Source organism: Callorhinus ursinus, unplaced genomic scaffold (assembly GCF_003265705.2).
Source record: "Callorhinus ursinus isolate GAN/ISIS: 27379988/994484 unplaced genomic scaffold, GSC_fseal_2.0 scaffold18, whole genome shotgun sequence".
NCBI classification, from domain to species: Eukaryota; Metazoa; Chordata; class Mammalia; order Carnivora; family Otariidae; genus Callorhinus; species Callorhinus ursinus.
Genome location: NW_027397080.1, coordinates 31,348,455 through 31,356,561, shown reverse-complemented (window position 1 = coordinate 31,356,561; position 8,107 = coordinate 31,348,455). Strand labels below are relative to the sequence as shown.

The 8,107-nt window shown below is 38.2% G+C and overlaps 1 non-coding gene across 1 annotated transcript; it reads left to right on the top strand.

The window, feature by feature from the left end:
• The first annotated feature begins 5,264 nt into the window (after nucleotides 1–5,264).
• Nucleotides 5,265–5,368, top strand: LOC112812415 (U6 spliceosomal RNA). Its single transcript, XR_003205274.1, has one exon. It is a non-coding gene; the product is annotated as a U6 spliceosomal RNA (small nuclear RNA).
• Nucleotides 5,369–8,107: the final 2,739 nt, after the last annotated feature.

Below are 8,107 nucleotides of genomic sequence, written 5' to 3'. Positions count from 1 at the left end.
AAAAGGAACTTTACCAGTGTTTTACTGGATGATTCTTCCCAGTCATAACCCACCACCTAAGACCCAAAGGTAACCACTTTCATGAATTCACTGCATGAATATCCCACAATTTGTTCATTGTACATTGATGAACATTTGGGTCACTTCCAGTGCTGTGCACATGTCTCCTGATATCCACGTGCAGGAGCTTTTCCAGGGCAGACACTTTGCTGTGGACTGCTCATGCTTTATTGTAGGACTGACAGGGGTTCTTAACTGCTTATGTTTCATGGACCCCTTTTGCACACTAGTGAAACCATTGGACACTTTCTTAGAATAACATTTAAAAATATATAAAATAGAATACATAGGATTACAAAGAAAACCAATTATATTGGAATATAGTTTTCAAAATATTAAGAAAACAAATTCATGATAAAATATATGTCCTCCTACCATTAAATGGTAATATTTAGTCATCAGTCTCATACCCACCTTGATTTTTTTTTTTTCTAAGTCGGCTCCACACCTAGCAGGGAGCCCAGTGCAGGGCTTGAACTCACAACCCTGAGATCAAGACCTGAGCTGGGATTAAGAGTCAGACACTTAACCAACTGAGCCACTCAGATGCCCCATATATACCCTAATTTTGAAGTTGTGATGAACATAAATGATATTTTGAGATATCAGCAACAAGTTTAATGTGATAGTGTGATTATCTATATTCTTTTGGTGGAAGTCATAGGCATGACTAATACTACTTTGGTTTGATTGCTAATAGAAGAAAATACCAAGTTTCAGTTAGAAATTAGCAAAAATACATAGTTTTTCTTTTTTTTCCTCATTGAGGTTTACAGAGCCCCAAGTTCCATCTGTCTACCCCAGGTTAAGAATCCCCACACTAAGAAATGCTAACCCATCTCCCACATGGTTGTGGTGCTTTATACTTGGAGCATGGCAAATGATTCCTGTCTCACTTCCTGACAGCACTAGCTATGGTCAAGCTTTCAAATTAGTGCCAATATGGTGGGTGTGAAACAATATCTCCTTGAGACTTTAATCTGCATTTTCCTGATTATTCATGAAGCATCTTTCCATGTGTTTTTTTCCTTCTCTGTAATGACTGTCTTTTGCTCATTTTTCTGTTGGGTTTTTGGTTTTTTTCTTTCTTATTTGTAGGAATTCTCTCTATGAGAAGAAATGGGGGAGAAATGGGTGAAGTGTGTTTTTGCTTTTGTTTAAATAAATAATAAAGAGGGCGCCTGGGTGGCTCAGTTCGTTAAGCGACTGCCTTCGGCTCAGGTCATGATCCTGGAGTCCCGGGATCGAGTCCCGCATCGGGCTCCCTGCTCGGCGGGGAGTCTGCTTCTCCCTCTGATCCTCTTCCCTCTCGTGCTCTCTAGCTCTCATTCTCTCTCTCTCAAATAAATAAATAAAATCTTTAAAATAAATAAATAAATAAATAATAAAGAAAAAACCAAACAAAAAAAAAAAACCCTATTATTTATATATGTTGCAAATATCTTCTTCCGGATTTTGGCTTGCCCTTTTTACTTATGGTATCCGTGATAAAATGGAAATTCTTAATTTTAATATAGTAGAATCTATCAATTTTTGTCTTTATAGTTTGTGCTAAATTCTTTTCTATTTCAAGATCATGAATGGGGTGGCTGGGTGATGGACACCGGGGAGGGTATGTGTTGTGACGAGTGCTGCGTACTGTGTAAGACTGACAAATCACAGACCTGTACCCCTGAAACAAATAATACATTACATTATATGTTAATAATAATAAAAAAAAGATCATGAAGACTTCCACTTTTATTGTTTTCTAAATTATTTACAGGTTGGTATTTCACATGTCAGTCTTCAGTCTACCTGGAATTAATTTTGTGTATGTTGAGGTAGGGATCTGATTTCATTATTTTCCCACATGGTTAATTAGTTGTCCCAGCACCAATTGGTGAATCCATTTATTCCCCACTAATCTGCAGTTCCAGTTCTGTCTGAAAGCAAACTTCCATAAGTGCTTTGTTCCTGGGTTCTATCCTGTTTCAACAATCTATTGTTCGTTGCCCCTGGGTTCTATCCTGTTTCAACAATCTATTGTTCGTTGCCGGCATCAGTACCCCACAGCCAAATTTCTTTACCTGGTGGAGGCAAGTCTCTCATTTTCTTCAGGCGTACCCTGGCTATTGGCAGCCTCAGCTCTTCCAGAGAAATGTTAGAATCGGCTTGCCAAATCTCACAAAAAAAAACCTGTGGAATTCTTAGTGGGATTGCATTGAATTTGTAGAGCAATTTGTGGAAAGTTGACATCTTTCTGTTACTGAGTCTTATCCAAGAATGTAATCTGCTTTCCATTCATTTAGGTCTTCTTTAACATCTAATGTCTTTTCAATAAAGTTTTGTTAATTTCTCCAGCAAAGGCTTGCACATCTTTTGTTAGATTTATTATTAGTTCTTCCTTCCTTCCCACCTTTCAGTTCTTTTTTTATTTCTGATATTATAAAGAACTTTTAAAAATTGTTTTCTGATTGTTACTGGTATATAGAAATGCAGATATGTACTTTTATATATTGATCGTGTATCCAGCCTTTACAAATTCTCTTATTCTAATATAATGTAGCCATAAATTATTTTTAAAATTTTCATATATCTATTCATATCATCAGCAAAGAATGACAATCTAGTTCTCTCTTTCCAATCCTTAAATGTTTTATTTATTTTTCTTGCCATTCTATCCTGGTTAGGATCTTCAGTGCAATGCTAAATTCAAGTGATCAAAATGGGCAACATATGTTGCATTGGATTTTAAAGGGAATTAAATGTAACATTTGTTGTAGAGTTGTTGTCATTTTTGGTATATACTTGTATTCCATCTTTATTGTTGTTGTTACAAAATACTATGATTTTAGCAGTTTAACAACACAAATATATTATTTTACAGTTCTGGAGGGTAGACATCTGACAGGGTATCACTGGGCAAAAATCAAGGTGTGGACAGGGTTGTGCTTCCTTCTGGAGACACTAGAGAAGTACCCACTTCCTTGACTTCTCCAGCTTCTAGAGGCACCCACATTCCTTGGTTGTGGCTCCGCCCTCCAACTTCAAAGTCAGGGATGTTGCATCAATGATCCTTCCATAGCCACATCTCCCTCTGACCGACAGCAGCCAGAAAAGGTGCTCCACATTAAAGGATTCATGTGGGGCGCCTGGGTGGCTCAGTTGGTTAAGCGACTGCCTTTGGCTCAGGTCATGATCCTGGAGTCCCGGGATCGAGTCCCGCATCGGGCTCCCTGCTCGGCGGGGAGTCTGCTTCTCCCTCTGACCCTCTTCCCTCTCGTGTACTCTCTATCTCTCATTCTCTCTCTCTCGAATAAATAAATAAAATCTTAAAAAAAAAAAAGGGTTCATGTGGTCAGACTGGACCACCTGGATAATCCAAGATAATCTCCCATTTCAAGGTCCTGAACCCTAATCATGTCTTCAGAGTCCTTTTTGCCATGAACGGTAATATATAGGTTTTGGAGATAAGAATGGGACATCTTTAGGGGGGCGGGTTGCAGGGGGCATTATTCCAACCCATGTAGGCTGGCTGGGTCTGAGGACCCAGAGGGAGTCCCACAAAGAACAGCCAAGAGAGTCCCTGGCCTTGCACAGGATGGAAATCAAATGTGAGCCGAGACAAAGTGAGAGCAGAGTTTACTGAAGACAGAAAGGGTGTGTAGATAAGGACAGAGCATCCGGGAGATTGGGAAAGGAAAGGAGAGTGAGTGAGTCTTATCTTTGCTGGGGCTTTGGGGTTTTTATTGAGGATTGTAATCTGGTGATGTGTTTTCTCCACCACCCAGGAACTGGTTAAAACAAAGGTGTTTAGGTGTTCTCCATAAGTCACTCATGCCCTGGAGCCAGGGGTCTTGGTGAGCCAGTGGTCTAGAAAACGCTCATGACAACACCTCCCAGTCACTCCTTGGATATTACCTATTGTGCTGGAAGCCTGCAAAGAATTGTTAAGTCCTTGACCTCCAAAAAGAGGACATACATTAACTGTTCTATAAAGCCTGTGTAAGGTGGGGGCAGATCCTAGCAAGAACAGAAGCAGGAAAAGGAGCAAAAAAAGCATTTTCATGGGGTCCCTTTAGTTTCCCCATCTCACGACTACCATAATATTATTTATTAGGTTAGGGAAATGCACTTACATTCTTTGATTGCTAAGTTTTTGTCATAAGTAGATGTTGAAATTTATTAAATGACTGTCCTAAGTTTCTCAGTTAAGATCATATGGTTTTTCTTCTTTAATCCGTTAATGTGATGAATTATGTTAGTACATTTTCTAGTGAACTACTCTTACATGCCTGAGATAAACCAACTTGGTTTATAATGTTTTATCTTTTTTATATGTTACTAAATTCTGTTAGGCAAGTATTTAGGATTTTTGCATCTCATGAGGAAGGTTGAACTGGTATTTTCCTTTCTTGTATGATTTTTGTGTCAAGGTTATGCTAAAGTCATACCTTGAGTGGGAGGAGTCCTTCTTCTTTTCTACAGAAACATTTGTGAATGATTAAAATTATATATGTACATAATTTTAATCATTCATAGATATATGCATGTTTATTTATTTGAATATTTAATGCAATTTGCCTCTGAAGCCATCTGGGTCTGGTGTTTTCTTTGTGGTAAGATTTTTGTTTTAATTGAGCTAAAATTCATAGAACATAAAATTATCCACTTTAAAGCATACAATTCAGTGGCATTTAGAAATTCATAGTGTTGTGCAACCGTCACCTCTACCCAATTCCCAAACATTTCAGCGTTCCCTAAGGAGACTGTCCCCATTAGCAGTCTCTCCTTCCCCTTCCCTGAGGCCCTGGTAATCTCTCCTCCACATTCTGTCTCTATGGATTTACCTATGCTGGATATTTGACATAAATGGGATTATGCTGTGTGTGACCTTTTGAGTCTGGCTTCTTTCACTTAGCAGAATGTTTCAAGGTTCGTCAACATTGCAGCATGTGTCAGAATTTCATTTTTAAGCTTGAATGATATCCTGTTGTATGGATCTACCATATTTTGTTCATCCATTCATCCATTGCTAGTCATTTGGGTTGTTTCCACCTTCTGGCAGTTGTGAATAGTGCTGCTGTGAATATTCGTGTACAACCATTTGTTTTGAGTACCTATTTTCACTTCTTTTGTATGCACACCTAAGGGGAATTGCTGGGTCCTATGGTAATTCTCTGTTTAACTTTTTGGGACACCACCATTCAAATTCTTTTCAAGTAGCTTTGGCAGAACATGTACTAAAATTGGAACGATACAGAGAAGATGAGCAGGGCCCCTGCACAAGGATGACACACACATTCCTGACGCATTCCATATTAAAAAAAAAATTCTTTTCAGGTAACAGGATTATTCAGGTTCTTTATTTCTTCCTGAGATGGTTTCAGTAATTGTGTTTTTTCCAGGAAGGTACCTACTACTTTATCTAAGTTTTCAAATGTATTGGTGTAAATGTTGATATTAGCTTTAATAATACTTTTTTTTTTTTTTAAGAGGGATAGAGGGGTCGGGAGGGGCAGAGGAAAGGGAGAGAGAGAGTCTTAAGCAGGCTCCTTGCCCAGCATGGATGGAGCCCAGTGCGGGGCTTGATCTCAGGACCCTGAGATCATGACCTGAGCCCAAGTCAAGAGTTGGAAGCTTAACTGACTGAGCCACCCAGGCACCCCGATAATACTTTCTATTTTATGTTTTCCTAGCTTTTCAGAAATTTCTACTCTTATTCTTTCCTTTCCAAACTTTTTAAATTCTGAATTGAGTGCTTGGTTCATTTATTTTGAGATTTTCTTCTTTTCCAACATACATATCAAAGATTAAACATTGTTTCTATATACTGATGTCAGTTTGTGTCAGCGTTCCGTTCTGATTACTTCCAAGTGTATGCATTTTTTCCAGTTTATCTTTCTATATTTTGTCACTGATTTCTAACTTAATTGTAGTGTGGTCAGAGAGACTGGTCTGTATGGTACCAATCCTGTAAAATATGTGAAACCTAACAGTTGGTCAACTTTTGTAAATATTTCACGTGTGACTGAAAAGAATGGGTCTTCTCACATCCATCAGAATGGCTAAAATGAAGAGGGAGAATACTACCAACCACTGATGAGCTGTGGGTCAACTAGAACATTCACATACTGCTGGTGGGAATGTAAATTGCTACAACCGTTTGGAAACCTTTTGGGCAATGTCTGCAAAGGCTAAACATAAGCTAAACATACCCAACAGAAATACATACACGTGATCATCAGAAGACATCTACAAGAATGTTCATCCTGGGACACCCAACTGGCTCAGTTGGTAGAGCACATGGCTCTTGATTTCGGGGTCATGAGTTCAAGCCCCACATTGGGTATAGAGATTACTAAAAGAAAAATAATAATAAAGGTTAAAAAAAATGTGCATCCTAGCACCATTTGTGCTACTTGCGAAGAGGCAACAATCTAAATGTCCATCAACATTGGAGGGCACCTGTGTGGCTCAGTTGGTTAAGCGTCTGCCTTCAGCTCAGGTTGTGATCTCAGGGTCCTGGGATTGAGTCCCACATTGGGTTCCCTGCTCAGCAGGGAGTCTGCTTCTCCCTCTACCCAATCCCCCCCCTGCTCGTGATCTCTCTCTCTCTCTCTCGGATAAATAAATAAAATCTTAAAAAAAACAAACCCAGAATAATGGATAAATGTGGTTTATTCATACAATGAAATAAGAATGAAAAAGATATTTCTACACACATAAATCTCACAAACATAATATTGAGCAAAAGAGACACAAAAGAGTACTACTGTATGATGTCATTTGTAATAAGTAAATATGGGCAAAATTAGTCATTTAAGCATTTGAAGTCAGGTTGGTGGTTTCCTGTAGCATGGACTGTGACTGTGGGTGGTGTAGTGGCAAGAAAAAGGGTTTGAGGGTGTCATAAAGTTCTATTTCCTGATCTAATCCAAGTCCTGGGTCTGTAGTGTGTCAACTTCATGAGAATTCATTAGGTCATATATTTTTGATTCACATACTCTTCTTTATATATGTTATTGTTCAATAAAAAAGTTCAGTTAATGGTCACCTGGTGGCTCAGTTGGTTAAGCACCTGACTTGATTTCACTTCAGGTCATGATCTTGGGGTCCTGGGATGGAGACTTAAGACAGGCTCCTCACTCAATGGGGAGTCTGCTTGAGGATTCTCTTTCTCCCTCTCCCCCCCTCCTACTCGTGTGCACTCTTCTCTCTCAAATAAATAAATCTTTAAAAAAATTTTCAGTTAAAAAAAAAGAATGTGTATTCTTTAATTGCTGGGCACAATAGTTATATATTCATTAAATCAAGCTTGTTAGGGGTGTCTGGCTGGCTCAGTTGGTGGAGGCTGTGACCCTTGATCTCCAGGTTGTGGGTTCGAGTCCCACGTTGGGTGTAGAGATTACTTAAAAATAAAATCTTAAAAAAAAATTTCTTTAAATCAAGCTTGTTAATTGTTCTGGTCAAATCTCTATCCTTACTTATTTCTTACACAATTGATCTGTCAAGTGCTAAGAAAAGTTATACTAAACTTTCCCACCATAACAGTGGATGTGTCAGTCTCTTCTCATAGATCTGTAAATATTTGCTTTATATATTTTGAAGCTATATTATTGGGTGCTTACAAGTTTAGAATCATTATCTTTTCCTGGTGAATTGCAAATTTTTGTCATTATGTAGTCCTCTTTATTGTGGGTAAAAATTTTTGCTTTTTATCTATTTTGTCTGATGTTTGATAGCTGTTCCAGCTTTCTCTTGGCTACTGTTTTCCAATTTATCTTTATCTATAGTTTCAATTTTTTTAGTGTCCTTATGTTTTGGAAGCATGTCTTATGAACAGCATGTAGAGGAATTTTTTTTTTTAAATCTGGTTCAACAATGTTTTCTTTTAACTATTATCTTTCTTCTGACGTTGATTATTGTAGTTGAGAAGTTAGTCATCTACTTGTTATTCCTTTGTAGGTGATTTGTTTCATCCCCTTGCTCTTGCTGCCTCCAAAACTTTTGCTTTTCTTTGGTATCTTCGAGTCTCACTGCAAATCTATGATTTGTGGATCTA